Below are 17300 nucleotides of genomic sequence, written 5' to 3' on the forward strand. Positions count from 1 at the left end.
ATCATGATTTGGCCAATCAGGATCTTAAACAATCACAAGCTTTATACACTGGTCTAGTTGTCTCATACAGATGCTTGACTCTGTCTTGAGTTTGTTTCCCATACCTTGTTGGCAGGCCCAGCTAGGATTGGCATGCAGCGGCAAGCCCAATTGCCTGCAGTGCCTACAATAAGCCATGTAATTGTTAATTCACTTATGGGCAAAAGACCAACTAATCGTGAGGAAATTGGTTACCCAATGGAATGGTTCCTGGTATTGGAGATTGTAGCACATGATGGCCGATATTTGCCAGTCTATGCTGCCTGTCACAGCACTCCCTCGATGTCCGTCTTACCAGTCGCACTCAAACAAATACAGAACGAAGACGGGCAGGTGTTGACCTGGATTTGCGGATGAAACTAATGGGGAATTTCCCCATAATGTCTGAAATGATGCTGTCTAATGTTAACCCCTTCGCTGCTTCTGATGGCCAGTGGCCATCTTGCGCACTACCACCGTAGTGCTGCGCACGTCTGTTGGCCGTCGCGGCCCCGCCCACAGTGCTAAACCGCCGCACCGTGGCGGAATTGCCGCCGCGGTTAAGGGTGAAGCAGCACTCTGGCTACACACCAGACGGTGAACCTGAGTTGCCTATAATTGTTGCTGATGTGTACACATTGTTAGGATGCAATAATTTGGGAACCAGACCTACTAACCCACCTCTTGGCAAGCCTGGTATAGACATGGAAGCAAAGCAAGCCTGTGAGTTTGTTAAAAAACTATGGGATAAATCTAAACAAGTACAGAATGGTAAACCTTGAGGAGGTTCTCACCCCTAGAGTCCTCTGAGAGGTGGTATGATTTTCATGATCACACTAAAATTAAGACACCAGACTGGTGTCAGGTTCCTGATGTAAGTCCTCGTCATTTCTTTCAGGAATCGTCTGATCAGCAGTATGGCAGAGGAGGGAGATCTGAGCGCAAAAAAGAAAAGTGTGTAAAACCGAAAAGGGAGATAACACGCTCGTGTGACGTAAAGATAAAGGAGAACAAACCTCCTAAATAAAAAGCCCTGTGTCAGAAAAATAAAAATGCAGCATTAGCACTTAAATATGCGACAGACGCTGAGAACCCTCCTCCTGAATAGGACTCTCCTTGACAGCGCAGCAAAAGCTACCATAGTGCGCCAGAATCTCCAGGAATTTCGGTTAGTGAGAGCAACTGATACTTTTGTTGCAGTTGAGACCACGGATGAATGCGTAGCCAATCCTGATAGATTGTATCATTTAGATATTCAAATAAAAGGTGATGTTTAATGCACCATTAAAGCAATATTCTGGGAACATTTGACTTTGTCTTATGACATCCTATTGGCGGAGGTTGATTGCCCCCCACCATTTGTACAAGAATCCCCCCCAAAGAGAGGGTGTTATTCTACCTTCTTTTTCTGTTCTTGTCCCTGAAAAAGTCAAACACAATTTTGCAGCTGAGTGGGCTCTTGCACTAGTCCCTGCGCTCTATCGCAATCATGTCGGCTGGGATAAGGATTCTCCTTTTCATGTTATACCTTTACGGTCCAGCCCACAAGTGTGACCACAATATCCCATTAAACGAGATGCTAAAGCACCCGTTAAAGAAATACTCTCCCAATTCGAGTACCGGGAGTTACTGAACGCTGTGTCCCTCGGATCAATAATCCTCTTTTTCCTGATTTAAAACCAGATCATTCCTATCGACTATTAGACTATAGATAAACAGTCAAACTCGCACATTTGCAGTGCAAAACACATATAGCACGGCTCTAATTAATAATGTAGTCCATAAAAAAAACTACGTTCAACATTTCCAATGGTTGTGTCGGCCACAATTTGGCTCCTGAAAGCCAAGATTGGACTGCTTTTAGCACCCTCAGATTTCAAATGCGATATGGGCATTTGCCAATGGGCTATAAGAATAGACCAGGTATATTTGTTGCACGCATTGTGTACATTTTTCATGATATCGACCTTGAAGCGCTGTCCTATGTAGACAATGTCGACTTAATGGACAATTAATTAAATCTCCACTTAGCCAGAGTAGATCGCATAATATTGGGATTTGCTGAACTTGGCTACAAGTTCAACTTTGAAAAATCTATATAGCTTTTCTGAGTGTCCTTTTCCTTTTTCTAGGATATGAACACACACATGAGGGTAAGAGTCTTGCCCTTCATTTTTTTGAGAAATGTGCACAATTGCAACATCCGAACATGATAAAAATAAAGTGCAGTCATAACTAGGATTTCTGAACAGTGGCAGAACATACATAACTGAAAATGCACAACACATGAATCCACTTTATGAATTAATATGCCCTGATCTGATTTTTCTACAGCCTGCTGGACATCAGTACACACAGACACACTCAGGTCACTATAATCTGACTTGCTTGCACCACTTGCATAAAAGTGTCAATACCAATAACTTGGTCATTCATATTTTTCCAGAAGCAATTGGATTTACATATATCACGTTTAATAAAGGTAAAAGGGCAGATTGCATATAAATCACATCTATATTCCAATGAAAGAATTCTGAATACGGTGCAGATAGCTATCCCTAACGGCCGCTTACACAAGGGAAACGCATTATTGATGTTATTCGGGTGCCGCCCTAGAGCCTGTCACAAAAGCTAGGATCCGAATGATAAGGCCCCTCATCCTCGATGGATAGGGTGGGTCACATCCTTAACAGCTGCAGATGTAGACTTTGTTTTGGCCCTTCTTACAGACCAAAAACCTTTTACAGTATGAGCAAGTTTAACTAATGCCTTCTTCCATTTTGCCTCTCAATCAGTATAAATATAATATTTAAACTGACGGTTCAGCACAACCTGCTGTCGGTTATAAACAACAATGCTCAGCCGCATGCGCTATTGTTATTGGTGTTATGTTGAATGCCGATTTCCAACCTCAAACAACTTGCATGCAGTCTTTAGATGTCACTACTGTGCAGTTAGCTGAACTAAAGGCTTTGTTTCTTGCACTTCAACGTACGGATCCTGAATTACCCACACTTATAGTGTGTGATTCGTATTACTGAGTGCAGTCCTTTATTGATATTTTACATTATTGGCAACAAAATGGATTCAAAGATTCTAAAGGTAACACAATCAAGCATAAGACGCTTTGGAGAAAGTGGCTGACCAAAAAGACAGGTTGCCACGGACTCCTGTAATACATACGTTGAGCCATAACATTTTGGGAGCACAGGCTGTGGGAAATTCCTTGGCAGATGAAGCAACTAAATCTGCAGTTGCCACAGCTACAGTAGCAACAATTACCTTGTTCTAAAACTAAAATAGATGATAACATCCTGGCTGCCGTTAATGCAAATAAATACTGCACACCTTTACCTAAGGGATTTCCTTCTAAAAAGTCTTATCAGTTGAATGAACAAAATATGATCAGCATAAGAACTAAATTTCGATCACCAACAAACATAAAAGTATAGACAAACAATTACACAGTAAACAAAATAAATAAATACATTAAAAAAACTCTTTTAAAAATGGCAATCGATAAGCATATTGGATAAAAAAGGCACTAGTGATCAATACACAATCACTGCTATGAAATGAAATGAAATGAAATGATTAGGCTCTTGTATAGCGCACGACTACCCGTAGGCATCTCGGCGCTTGCTTAGGGAACCCGTCCTGGTATTCCCCTGTGAGATACCCCGGCAGGGTGTCCACAAGGTGAAAGCCAGGCATCCCGCCGCGAGGGGCCGTAGTGGAGATTAAGCAAGCTATTGCCCAGAGTCGCAGAGTGTGACCCCGTGAGTTGAGTAGGCACCGGAACGAGAATTATCGAGTCCGTGGAATTTTTGAGCCCGAGACCCGCCGAGGCGGGGAATCGAACCCTGGTCCACGGCTGATCTCAGCTTCCAGGTCTGCCACCTCTAACCACTGAGCCACGCTTCTCTATATCAATAACAAAATATAGGGTAACGAAATCACCCAGAAAATACCTTCAACTTTAAAATAGAGAATGTCATAACTCAGTGCCTCTCACAATAAAACCATAGTAATATAAAAACCGTAGAAGACTGTAAGAGTTTTACACGCTTAATCCAAAAGGCCCTAAAAAAGCATGGCCACACAACAGACTACTATCTGACTGCTGTCATTCTGTAATATTCTGAACATTTCCCTGTGCCTCCTACATCCCCCAATTTTACACAAGGGAACAATCCATTTAGCCCGTATTTGTTTATATAAGGGACAAAAGAACAGAACATAATCGTAATCGTAATCGTAATCATTCGCTCTTGTATAGCGGCCTGTTTGCCACCAGTAAAATGATATTAGCGATGCATCAATCTTAAAGGCATTCGCAAAATGGGTAATCGCAATTTTTGAGATTACCTATTTTGCAAATGCAGTTGGGGAGTTACAAATTGCGATTCCCTAATTGCAATGTATTATGCATTCGCAAATTGCGTTTTCGCAATTTGGAATCGCAAATCACCATCAACTTCAAGTTGATGGTAATTTCCAATTCCTGTGAAAAATGCACAAAAATTTATTTTTTATAGTGCAATGTGGTGCACATGTGAATACTTACCTTTGTTGAGGGTGCATTGGGTGGCCTTTTGGCCCCCTTGCACCCTTGAAATTGCATGTGCAATTTGTGACTACCTATTTGATAAATTGCGAATTCTGTCCCATTAATTCCTATCAGGCCCATAGGAAAGAATGGGAAGGTATTCCTTAATTGTGATTCGCAATTTTTGATTCGCAATTAAGGAATGTGTAGGAATCGCTAATATTTTAGCTAAACCTACATGCATAAGGAATTGCAATTCCTTAATAGAAACTCCTTAAGAATAGCTATTAAGGAACAGCTATTCCTTAGCTTGATGCATGTGGCCCTTTGTCATTACTGAACACTCAAACTACACCACTTGGCCGACTTTACATAGTAGGCCATGGGGTGTTCGTGCTATTACACAGGACATTCCTCTGCAGCTACTGAGCACCACTGAAGCTGCTGGGGGGGACATGTCCATGACCAGCAACACGACTGATGTGAGTACTGCTCTCATTATTGGGTCTTCTGCAGCTGATGTAGTGTATAGTGAGCCAGCATCTGTGGATCCACCACTTTTGGATTTTTCAAGCCCTGCTATAGAACTGGAATCTCCGGTTTTCAACTTAGTGCATCTGGTTATTTTATGGGTCAAGAGTATTTTTCCTCAGACTGTTCTTTTGTTTTAAACACTCTTCCAGCACTGATCTGTGTTTTCATTTCATGGTTGAAATGCACTTATCTAGTCCCGTCTTGGATATATGCTTGGATGACACTTTCCTTGGCTTTTCTTTTCATGCGGATTGGATTTGTGACTGCTTTCTTCCTATTGACTAATGGCCACTACCTCTGAGAACGTTGTGCCACAGAATTGATCGACGGGGTGTTGGCCCCCATTCTTCTTCACATGAACTGAAAAGAGACTTGTCCCTCATGAACATTTCAGCCATGCCATTAACTGATGGAATTGTTTGGGATAAGGTTTCATTCGGCATATTCGGCCCTACGGAGATCCTCCAGATACCATATGTGTCTGAAGTTTCTATGGGTGCAGTAATAGTACCTGGGTTACATTCAGATGATTGGGATGTTAAAACTGTAAACTCTATGCTTTCGGAGTTGGAGTATTACAGTGTTTTTGAATCACAGGAGCTGTACCTTATCCTGACATGTTCTGTTATCGCCATTACAGCCATCATTTCCTTCATAGGGCCAGTGTCCAACGTACACTTTTTAATGATAGACAATAGAAAAATTGTTAAACTCCCCCACTACGGAGTTCCAAAATGTATAAACATAAATGTACATTTTTTTCAGGATATGACACTTCAGATCCTACAAAGCAAACACAAGGAGATGATGGTCGGTGCGCTAAAACTTTTCAGACACTCATCCCCAGTCACAGATATGGGTTGAATCCATCATCTTCCTTTAGCTCACTTCACCACCCCAGTTCAGAATCCAGTGGCAAAGAGAGCAAGAGGTTTCGGGCTAACAGCCCCCATCAACCAGGCTCGCTTGAATCCAGTGGTAAAGAGAGCAAGGGACCCACGTCTGAGGATACCCTGCCAACTTAGGACGAACAAAGCAAACACAAGAAGACGATGGACGGAGCGCTGATACTTTTCCGACACTCACCCCTAGTCACAGATCTGGGTTGAATCCATCATCATTCTTTAGCTCACTTCGCCTCCCCAGTTCAGACACAACTATATGCAAATCAGCCTTGACCCTGTCCTTCATGGGAACAGTCCAGTCCGAACTGCCAACCCAGGTCTTCCCTGAACAGGAAACAAGCATCCTGTGACCAGTTTCTGGGTAACACTCTTCATCAGCCAGGTTTGTTTGAATCGCGTGGAAAAGTGAGCAAGGGACCCACGTCTGGGCATACCCTGCCAACTTAGGGCGAACAAAGCAAGCACAAGGAGATAATGGAAGGAGCATTGAAATGTTTCAGACACTCACCCCCAGTCACAGATCTGGGTTGAATCCATCATCATTCTTTAGCTCACTTTGCCACCTCAGTTCAACCCCAGCAAGATGCAAATCAGTCTTGACCCTGTACCTCATGGGAACAGTCCAAACCCAACTGCCATGCCAGGTCTTCCCTGAACCGGAAACAAGCATCCTGGGACCGGTTTCGGGCTCACAGCCCTCATCAGCCAGGCTAGTTTTAATCCAGTGACAAAGTGAGCAAGGGACCCACGTCTTGGCATACCCTGCCAACTTAGGACAAAGCAAACACAAGGAGATCATGGACGGAGCGCTGAAACTTTTCAGACACTCACCCCAATCACAGATCTGGGTTGAATCTATCATCATTCTTTAGCTCACATCACCACCCCTGTTCAGCCACAGCTATATGCAAATCAGTCTTCACCCTGTGCCTCATTGGAACAGTCGAGCCCAAACTGCGAAGCAATGTCTTCCCTGCACCGGAAACAAGCATCCTGGGACTGGTTTCGGGCTAACAACCCTCATTAGCCAGGCTAGCTTGAATCCAGTGGCAGAATTAGCAAGGGACCCATGTCTGGGCATACCCTGCCAACTTAGGACAAACAAAGCAAACACAATGAGTTGATGGACGGAGCGCTGAAACTTTTCAGACACTCACCCCCAGTCATAGATCTGGGTTGAATTCATCATCATTCTTTAGCTCACTTCACAACCCCTGTTCAACCACAGCTATATGCAAATCAGTCTAGACCCTGTGCCTCATGGGAACAGTTCAGCCCGAACTACCAAGCCATGTCTTCCCTGGACCGGAAACAAGCATACTGGGACTGGTTTTGGGCTAACAGCCCTCATCAGTCAGGCTAGCTTGAATCCAGTGGCAAAGTGAGCACGGGACCCACGTCTGGGCATGCTTGCCACTTGGGGCGAACATAGCAAACACAAGGAGATGATGGACGGAGCGCTGAAACTTTTTTCAGACACTCACCCCAGGCACAGATCTGGGTTGAATCCATCATCGTTCTTTAGCTCACTTCGCCACCCCAGTTCAGATACAGCTAAATGCAAATCAGTCTTGACCCTGTGTCTCATGTGAACAGTCCAGCCCGAACTGCCGAGTCATGTCTTCCCTGGACCGGAAACAAGCATCCTGGGACCGGTTTCTGGGTAACACCCTGCATCAGCCAGGCTAGCTTGAATCCAGTGGAAAAGTGAGCAAGGGACCCACATCTGGGCACACCCTGCCAACTTAGGGTGAACAAAGCAAACACAAGGAGATAATAGACGGAGCGTTGAAACTTTTCAGACACTCACCCCCAGTCACAGATCTGGTTAAATCCACCATCATTCTTTTGCCCACTTTACCACTTCAGTTCAGACCCAGCAAGATGCAAATCAGTCTTGACTCTGTCCCTCATGGGAACAGTCCAGCCCGAACTGGCAAGCCATGTTTTACCTGGACCGGAAACAAGCATCCTGGGACCGGTTTCAGGCTAACAGCCCTCATCAGCCAGGCAAGCTTGACTCCAGTGGCAAAGTGAGCAAGGGACCCACGTCTCGGCATACCCTGCCAACTTAGGGCAAACAAAGCAAACACAAGGAGATGATGGACGGGGCACTGAAACTTTTCAGACACTCAACCCCAGTCACAGATCTGGGTTGAATCCATCATCATTCTTTAGCTCACGTCACCACCCCAGTTCAGCCATAGCTATATGCAAATCAGTCTTCACCCTGTGCCTCATTGGAACAGTGTAACCCGAACTGCCAAGCCATGTCTTCCCTAGACCGGAAACAAGCATCCTGGGACTGGTTTAAGGCTAACAACCCTCACTAGCCAGGCTAGCTTGAATCCAGTGGCAAGTGACCCATGTCTGGGCAAACCCTGCCAACTTAGGACTAACAAAGCAAACACAAGGAGATGATGGACGGAGCGCTGAAACTTTTCAGATACTCACCCCCAGTCACAGATCTGGGTTGAATTCATCATCATTCTTTAGCTCACTTCACAACCCCAGTTCAGACACAGCTATATGCAAATCAGTCTTGATCCTGTGCCTCATGGGAACAGTCCAGCCCGAACTGCCAAGCCATGTTTTCCCTGGACCGGAAACAAGCATCCTGGGACCGGTTTTGGGCTAACAGCCTTCATCATCCAGGCTAGCTTAAATCCAGTGGCAAAGTGAGCACGGGACCCGTGTGGGCATACTCTGCCAACTTGGGGCGAACAAAGCAAACACAAGGAGATGATGGACGGAGCGCTGAAACTTTTTTCAGACACACCCCAGTCACAAATCTGGTTTGAATCCATTATCGTTCTTTAGCTCACTTCGCCACCAAATTTCAGACACAACTATATGCAAATCAGTCTTGACCCTGTGCCTCATGGGAACTGTCCATCCCGAACTGCCAGACCATGTCTTCCCTGGACCGGAAACTTGTGGACAAGTACGAGTGAGAGAGCGAAAGGGGGTGACCTGCTACCGTGTTCCTAAGAGGGTCAAGAGTGTTGTGGTCTGGGGTGTCAAATCACTTGTCTCTCTGGAATGGTTAGGAGGGCAAGTGTGCCACTATGAGCTGGTTGGATTTGGCCTCATAGATGCTGATTGTGTAGGGAGATTCAGTTCCTTCATGCTGATGTTCTATGGTCCCAAGCATAGTTCTGTTACCGAGCAGAATCTCTTCAACAATCCCTTCTGTCCAATTTGCTGGACCTAGCTGCCAAATGCCATGGTTTGCCAGCCTCCTAGAAATCGCTCAATCCTGCCTCCAACGGGGTGGATCTGCTTCACTAAGGGCGTGCTAAAGAGGCTTGGCAGATAACGTCGCTGCCGGAGGCAATAGACGGAGTGGTGTGGTGTCCCTGAAAGCGGGATCAGTGGGTGACACGGCCTCAGCCACTAAAGGACTGGGAACCTTGCTAAGGCTGCATTGGTTGTCTGTATGGGATGCCCCTCGGAAAGCCCAGAAAAGTAAAAAAGGCTAGTGCAGTTGGCGGGGCGGGCAGGGAGCGTGCTGTGGCCCTGCTCTCTTTGAAACACTCCAAGGCAGAGTACACCTTTTCCCCAATAAGATGTGTCCTTTGAAAGGGTAAGCCCATAAAGGGCGGCTGTACATCACCAGAGAAACAAGTAGATCTCAACCAGGCATGGTGGCAGATAGGGATGTTAGTGCCAACAAGTGAAATCCAGGCCAGAACATGTAGTAAACTTCGCAGTGTCACAGTCATCTTGTAAGGCTTAGATCAGTACATGACGAAGGTCTTCTGGAACCCCTGGAAGAACTTGAGCTACAGTGTCTTAAGAGCATGGGAATGGCAGCCTGAAAGCCAGCTGGCATTGACCTATGGGAGAGTCAAACTTGTGAAAGAATATACCCTCTTCCCAAAGGTCTCTATCCTTCTCAGAATCCTGATCTGGAAGATTAATCAAGAAAGGAATTAGGTTTGGTCCTGCTGGTGGAAGCTTGCACCACCAGGCTCACTGTAGAAGAGAGCTGAGTCAGAAAAGCAGGGTAGCTGGGGGCAGGGCGATGGTGCCTCGCAACCTGACAATTCGCTTGGGGACCAGCGATAGGCTTGGCCCAGGTCCCGAAAAGAGTGTCAGTTAGGGCTTCATTAAACGGTAACAAGGGCTCAGTATTGGTCTACACTTGCTGGAGATCTTCTGTTATTATGCTGGTTTTTAACTTCAAGATGGAGAGCTGGAAGTTGAGAACCTTGCCCATGCACTGCATGACCATTATGATGGAGGTACTTTCTTCAGTGGCGGGGTTTGGAGAGCAGACTAGGCCAGTATCAGGAGAGGTGCTGAGGTCACTGGAATCCTGGAGATCCTCATACCAGTTGTCTTTTTGGTTGGGTTGACCATTCTTGTTTCCAGCATCATATTCATTGTTAGAGTCTGTCCTGAATAGGGAATGTAGTGTATGAGATCTGTACCATGGAACCCGGGTGCTGGGAGGCTCAGGTGGAATAGGTAAGGGCAACAGATTGATGGACACCAAGCGTGTCCTCGGTCATGGTGAGAATGCCGCAGACTCAGAGTTGGAGAGCACCTCGTCCTCTGACATCGTCATTGATGTTCTGGGACCAGCGTGGAATGTGTAGTTGGAGGGGGAGTCGCCAAAGGCTTCGGATGGGGCCTTGTGGTGGACTCAGAGGGCCCATCTGGTGCTAAGGACAAGCCTGCCGCGGTATCCCAGATGGAGGGCCTTTTGGCTCTGTGGGGCCTATAAGCGTACCAGAGAGGGTTGAAAAGTATCTCGAGAATCAGAAGATTGCTTTGCAGAACTCTTGGTGTTGCCTTGGTGCTGCAGCCCACCCCGTAGGCTCTGTTTTGCCAGGACAAGTTGCAGGATTGGCTACAGCATTAACCAACTTTGGAAGTATGATTGAGAGGTATGACAATGCCCTTGCACCTTCTCAGTAGTATGAAAGTGGCCGAAAGGAGCCCAGTAGGACTAATACTTTTTCTTTGTCTTACCCAAAAATTTGAAGCACAACGACAATTTACCTCAGGATCGACTCCTGGACTAGGATCGAGACCAACCTTTGGACTTGGGTCGGCTGTGCCCCGAGGTCTTCCGATACTTAGCATTGTAGAGTTTCACTTCAGGATCCGGAATAGCCTTCTGATCCATCGACGAGCTATTACTGCAGGTCTTAAAGTTGTGAGTTGATCACAGCCCACCACAGGTAAGTCTGATAAGGATTTGTCACAGACATTTGCTTGTGACAGTCCTTACAATGTTTAAACCCTGTTTTCGTAAGAGGTGACTTTTTCACAATACACACTACCTCGTGTGACTCCTGCTCACACCACCTTTGATTCCTTCCCTCTTGTTCTAATACATAAGAACTCTTTTTCGAAACTAAATCCCCACATTTACAATCAGGGTCTGAGAGGTACTTTCTTAAGCAGGAGTTTTCTGCTAGAGGCAGCGGGGTATATTACCAACAACTAGCGATAATTTTTGTCTCTAACTTGTTTAGAGACAAAAATTATCGCCGCACATCGGCGATTTTTATCGCAGATAAACCTTGCTATTAGCAAGGTTTATCGCAAATGCGATAAAAAACGGCCGCAATGCATGAATATCGCTGAAAAGTCAGCGATATTCATGCATTATCGAGCAAATGCTCTTAGCCATGTTATCCACCTCCCATTGGATAACATGGTGAAGAACTGCTCAGGGCAGGTGTTTGCTTTTGGAGATATTCGCGCTTAGCGCGAATATCTCCAAAAGTTGGTAATAGGAGATAGCGATGTTAGCGACTGTTTCCAGTCGCTAACATCTTGGCACGCCCACTTTGCATGTCATTAGTGATAAATATCACTGACATGCAAAGCGGGGCCCAAGATGGTCGCTATCTCCTATTAGCTGTCACTAACTGGTGTTAGCGACAGCTTGGTAATAGGGAGATAATTTTATCTCCGCTTTCTTGGCTTTTAAAGCCAAAAAAGCGGAGATAAACCCCTTGATAATATACCCCAGCATTTCTTAATTAGCATTGCCCCAATCACCTGCTCCGTATGTCGCCAGGAAAGGTAATTTTGCTCTATATAAAATACATAGCACTTTCAGCGGCTGGCTTCCTCCCCAATTTCACAACGAGGTTTTAAAATGTATCAATTGATTTGTTAATCTGTAATGTTCTGGCTGCAACCAGCTGTCCTCATGTACCCCGAACATCAAATAAAAGACCCAAGTACGAAAAATACGATGTCTGCACAAGATTTGCCTAGCCTACTTTAAACGGGTAGGTTTTTACAATATTTGAACCACATTTCATGATGAAGGTTTTGGTCAACTTAACCCTTAAGTCGAGATCAGCCATGTTTGTATTTAACAAAGACATCAATTAATAATTGCAGACCCCTTTAGTGTTCATGACTGAGTACTGTGTCGTCAGCATACAAAAGTGCAGGTAATGTTTGCTGCCCAATCTGTGGAACATCCCTTCTTTGTTCTTCTAGTACCCTCCTCAAATTATTAATGTAGAGCGTAAAATGAAATGGAGCCAGTATACAGCCCTGTTGCACTCCTCTGCCAATCCCAAAGTCATGTGTGTATTCCCCATTAATTAAAAAACAGACGGGGGAGGTAGAGCAAAGGGGACTGGATTCTTGCTCCACAGGAATATTAAATAAACAAGGAGAATCCAACCCGGAGGTAGAGTGAAGTGTTCAACGAATGTTGGAGCACAATGGGCCAGATGTAGGTAATTCATATTTAACTACTCTTAAATACCGAATTTTACCGATTCGGTAAATATGAAGGGGGAGATGTAGGTATTACAGATTCTGTAAATACCGAATCTTTAAGAATCGGTATTTACCGAATCTGTAAATACCGAATCGGTATTGCCCATTGATTCCTATGGGCCTTGAAGCCCATAGGAATCAATGGGCAATACCGAATCTGTAATTACAGATTCGGTAAATACTGAATTTTGCAAGGGTGCAGGGGGTGTCACTTTGACACCCTCTAGCACCCAAAAGACGGGCATGTGTGCCATGTGGCACACAGACATGCCCTGAGGGCATGTCTGTCTGTCACATGGCTAGGTGTGCATGCACACATGTGCATGCACACCTGAATTCGGTATTTTAACACCCAATTGGATTGGGTGGTAAAATACCGAATCTGAAAGGCCTGCGGCACTCAAAGATGTGCTACCTACATGTGCTTTTACAGAATCGGTATTTTTACCGAGTCTGTATTTACCGATTCGGTAATTTTACCGAATCTGTAAATACAGATTCGGTAAAATACCGATTCTGTAAAGCATGCTCCTGCATTAGAAAACCCTAATACCGGTCGGAAACAGACGAAATCGGCCGTTTCCGACCGGTATTAGGGCTCCTACATCGGGCCCTTAGTGTTGTGTTAAATACCCCTCACACGGGGTCTTCGCAACCCTCTAACGGGATGCGGCGTGCTGCGACCTACGACTACGCGGGAGCACTTATAGTTATTGACTATGTGTGGTGCATGTGTGTGGGGTGTATTTATAAATGAGAAGTGGGACGTGGTGAAGGATTAAAAAGTACCTGGCACATGAGTATAAGTGAAAAAAAATGTTATTCTAACTCTGGCGGGTACTATTAAAAGGGTGCAGTGTGAGGTCAAATCTGTAGTATTAATGAACAGGACCTCTGGTGTGCGTCGACATGTTTCGGAGTCAAGCTCCTTCTTCAGGACGGGGGCACAACTTCCCACCTTACTCACGTATTTCTAGATAATATCAAGAATAAAAGTGAAAAGTGAAATATAAAGCTAAATGTGCCTACAGCGGTCTCCTACAAGCTCAATGACTTATAACGCTTGCTTGCTTGCTTCAAGAGCAACTAGGAACGTCTGGGGTGTTTTGCTTGATTAGCAATTGACTGGGGACATAGTAATCTCCGTCTTCCCCCATACGCTGCTCCGGTTGTATTCCCCATTAATGCCATACCTCACCATGCCGTGTGCCCCTGTATAGATCTCTCTAAGAAAATTGACTATCGAAATCTCTACTCCCACCTCAGCCACCAAACTCCATAATTTGCCATGGTTTCCGCGGCCGAAAGTGCTAGAAAGGCCCGTGAATGCTATGTAAATGGGACCTTTCCTGTCTAGTGTTTATTTTCCAATAACAAGGTTTAGGCTAAGACATTGTTCAACTATTCCCATCCGTTTTTATCAAAAACCATGCTGATTATTCGAGAGTACTTAACTTTCCTCAGCACAATTCTCTAGTCTCTAAAGTAATATTCCACCTGTCACCTTCAACAGTGAATCTAGGAGCGAAATCGGCCAATAACATTTTGAATCAGCCCAATATCCTTTCGGATAAATATGAACAATTATAGACATTGACTATTTTTTAGGCCCCAGATCTACAAACCACTCTTAAGACATTGGTCTAAAGTGGACCCTACGTATCCAAATTAGTTATAAACAATCATTTACAATGCAATGGTTTCGCCTTTGGAAAAGTTTGAGCTATTGGCATTGTAAATGACAAAATTTGTATTTATGTGTTGGTTTTGAAAACAGATAAATAAATGGCATTGTCATTTACATTGCCATTAGCTTAATCTCTCGCAAATGTGAGACCTATTGCATTTCATTTCGCTGCCTGTGCAAGAAAAGTGTGGGGTGCAGGACGAGATACAACAGGATGCATGAATCCGGTGGGGTAGTGAGCACTGGTCAGGGCTGAGGTGCATTGACGGAGCTGTGTGCAGTGGTGAGCACTGGTCAGGGCTGAGGTGCACTGACTGAGCTGTGTGCAGTGGTGAGCGCTTGATGCTGGTGGTCAGGTCTGAGGTGCACTGACAGCTGTGTGCAGTGGTGAGCACTGGTCAGGGCTAAGGTGCATTGACGGAGCTGTGTGCAGTGGTGAGCACTGGTCAAGGCTGAGGTGCACTGACAGCGCCCTCTGTTTTAAACACAGTTCACTACCTGAAATACATGGCTACAAAAGACGACTTATGCTTTTCCCAAAAGGTGGTATTGACAGCCCGGGGGTTGAAACATTACAGCCACCTGCTGCTGATAAGTATCACGTGACCACGGGCCACCAGGATGCAGTGCTAAGTGAAAGATGTTTGTTTACCAGTACTGTGCATTCTGGGAGTTGACTTCGGGTTGACCAATGGAGCCGCTGAAAGAAATGCGTTGCTCTAACGCCTGATGTGTTGTACTTGGCAGGGCTGATGCATGCGGTAGGGTCAGCGCGAGGTAGATACGCCCCTGCCCCTACTCGCATTGTTCTGTGGCACCTCCTGCTTCGACGCAGGTACCTGTTCACTGCATATGATGGGAATTTAAGCGCTTCGCCGCCCTTGTCAGCTTTACATTAAACACTATGTAAATTCTACAGTAAAGGTTGGGTCGGGCTGGCACGTCCTTAACAGGGAGTACACGTCATCACTGCTGGGTGACCACACACTGTATGTCCAGTACTTCCCACTCCGGAAGCCCTGCTCTGAAACGGGATATAGCGCTTGAAGCCCCATCGCAAGATACAAAAGTCATGTCATTGAACGCAGCATGTGACGATGACAAGGCGCTATAAAGGACGACAAGGCGTCGCTGACACACGTTCTGATGTATGGCAGCTCCACGGAGAAGAGAACAGACTCTCCCCCCTGCCCCTCCCTTACAAGATGTATGTGCACTGTGGGGTTTCCAGGGCCGCTGCAGCCGCGAGCCCAGACACTCATTAAAACTAACCCTGGGCGAAGCACTACGCTACGCTCGCGTAGTTCGCGAAGTTTGCGCAACTACGCGAGCTGCACGTAGCACAGTGCGAACACGCGTAGCGCAGCGGTCATTTTGTGTTTGTTCGCGGTCCTCAACGTCATGTTCGCGACCGCGAGCAAGCAAAATGACATCCTGGCGAGACTCTCAATGCTTTAGAGGTCAGGTTTCTCATTGCGAGTGGTCGTGCATGCTCGTGATGAGAAACTACCAGTTCGCGTTGAGAAAGCTGCCGCTCGAGTAAAAATCTACTCGAGCAGCCGAAAAACTACAGCTCGCACTGTGCAAGATGCCATTTTCAATGATTGCACAGTGCCGGATGCTTGTTCGCACTGTGCAATCATTGAAAATGCATCTTGCACAGTGCGAACATGCTACTACGCAGTTCGCGTAGTGCTACGTGAAGTTCGCATAGTGCGAAGTGCACTTCGCGTAGCTTCGTGTAGCGCTACTACGCGAACTACGCCCAGGGTTAATTAAAACCCACAAGGCGTTTTCATGCAAATCAGGAGGCCTGGGCCACAGAACAGAGAGCTATCATTTTAGGGCCCGTTTTTAGGAGGCCGGCGTCACCCCACCCCGCTGTCTATTTTAGGCTTGAAAATATAAATAATAGTGAAATCATACAGATTGGAGACGCACACAAATACAACCCCCCTCTCCCCCCACAGACACATACACAAAAAGGCCCTCTGCTTCAGGAACAAAACCGTAGCCTTTACCATTGAAAGGGGAAGGTTTTGTGTGTTGCAACCGGAAGAGCCGTGTGTCAAGCAGGGCCCTTCTAGGAGGCACAGGCCCGTGTGGCAGAGAGAGAGGGAGAAAGAGAGGAATAAAGTGGAAGGAGTCAAAGAAAAGCGCGGTGACGAGCGAAAGGGGAAGAGAGGGGAGGCAGGAAAGAAGGGAGAAAAGAAAGGCTGGGGGGGCAACAAAGAGGGAAACGAAGGAGTGGGGAGATAAAAGGGAATAAAGAGAAGGCGAGGATGGAGAGAAATAACTGAAGAGGGTGAGAGAGAGAAAGCGGGCAGATCGCGATTGTAGAGACAGAGGGCAGAGAAGGGGCAGTGATGAATAGAGATACTGCCCGCAGCAGGGAGTGCCGCCTTCTAATCAAGCGGTCTCAGCGAAGACAAAATAGTGGACTCACCCCCGTCCTCAGCGGCCAGGCCTTCACCCACCCCACGGACTCTGACATACACTGGGGCCCCAGGTCCAGCCCACTCTGCGGAGCTCGGATGAGGGGTCTTCCTGCTCGTGCACAGTGTCCTGTGCCCTGTGACATAGGCCCCCCCGGGCCAGGGCGGGGTTCTGCCGCCCTACACTCGTCTGCCAAGTCTAAGGCCTCCGGGCCATGTCTAGACATGGGCCCGGGTGCAGGCGAAGTCTGCAATAGTGAGTCCAATGAAAGGCAGCCCGGCGTGGTTTAAGCGGTACGCCTCCTCTTGGCGCTATTCAAGCGCCCGGTCCGGGGCTGAAAGCGCTTGAATTAAATCTGACTTTTCGGACGACCCATTAGCCCCGCCTGTTTCTTCACCAGTCCACATAC

The sequence above is a fragment of the Lissotriton helveticus genome, chromosome 5_1 (assembly GCF_964261635.1).
Source record: "Lissotriton helveticus chromosome 5_1, aLisHel1.1, whole genome shotgun sequence".
Lineage (NCBI taxonomy): Eukaryota > Metazoa > Chordata > Amphibia > Caudata > Salamandridae > Lissotriton > Lissotriton helveticus.